The sequence below is a fragment of the Antechinus flavipes genome, chromosome 1, assembly GCF_016432865.1.
Source record: "Antechinus flavipes isolate AdamAnt ecotype Samford, QLD, Australia chromosome 1, AdamAnt_v2, whole genome shotgun sequence".
Taxonomy (NCBI): Eukaryota; Metazoa; Chordata; class Mammalia; order Dasyuromorphia; family Dasyuridae; genus Antechinus; species Antechinus flavipes.
Genome location: NC_067398.1, coordinates 689,591,845 through 689,592,797, shown reverse-complemented (window position 1 = coordinate 689,592,797; position 953 = coordinate 689,591,845). Strand labels below are relative to the sequence as shown.

Genomic DNA, 953 nt, shown 5'->3' with positions numbered 1-953 from the left:
ATAATAGATTTAAATTTTTTTTATTTAGCATGCTCTTCCCATGACCACATTAAAATTTTCTGATTTCTTTGCTTCATTTCTGCAAGCATTTTTCATTCTTCAAGAATGGTTGAGTTTGGTCAGAAGCTGAAAATGTTCAGGAGAATGGTAGATGGAATACTAGAGAAGAGAAAATTTTAAGAATAGTATAAATTACATTGTTTTTCTTTCTTTTTTTTGAAATCAGATGGTTTATGTACCTATGTGTAACAAGAGAGGCTGGAGTGGCACATCATGTGCAGACATGTGAATACTCATTCATCACATAGATGAACCAGAAGCATCTTTTTCTTTTTGTATTTTTATTACAGAATGGAAAAAACATGGAATTGGAAGAGACTCAGCAATCATTTATTTTAACCATATGTAGAAAAAATCAGCACAATAACAGTCAAGATGGGTAGCAAGCAATAAGTCATACCTCAACCACAATCACTTTTAAAATGCCCTAAAATTCACTTTAAACTATGGAGAACATATAAGGTGATCTCTTTGGGAATCCAGGGAAGTGAAGGAATCATGAGAAATTCTAGTGTCTATGGGATATAAAAGTAACCTGAATTACAAGTGACACAGTATTGAAAAGCAAATCACTTTGTTGAGGACAATAGTAATGCTTTGAAAGGTAAAAATAATTTTCTTACCAATTTTGATGGGATAAAGTTAGGGGAAAAGGAGAAAGAAAAGAGAGAACTTTGAATTCAAAAAAAGTTAAAGAATTTCATGCAGCTAACTTAGATTAGTATGGAGCAGTAAAGTAGGTCAGAAGTTGAAAATGGAGAGGAGAAATGTGGGACAAATTGAAGACAATTTGAAAAATGCTCTCTGGATCTAGATATTGATCCAAAGTCTATTTCTTAATTATATCACAAGCTAGTTCACAAATAATAAAAGAGGCTGTAAAAGAATTAAGA

The 953-nt window shown here is 31.7% G+C and overlaps 1 non-coding gene across 1 annotated transcript; it reads right to left on the bottom strand.

Annotated features, from left to right (window-relative positions):
• Positions 1–220: 220 nt before the first annotated feature.
• LOC127546143 (small nucleolar RNA U13) lies at positions 221–323 on the bottom strand. The gene has a single exon (XR_007949994.1). It is a non-coding gene; the product is annotated as a small nucleolar RNA U13 (small nucleolar RNA).
• Positions 324–953: the final 630 nt, after the last annotated feature.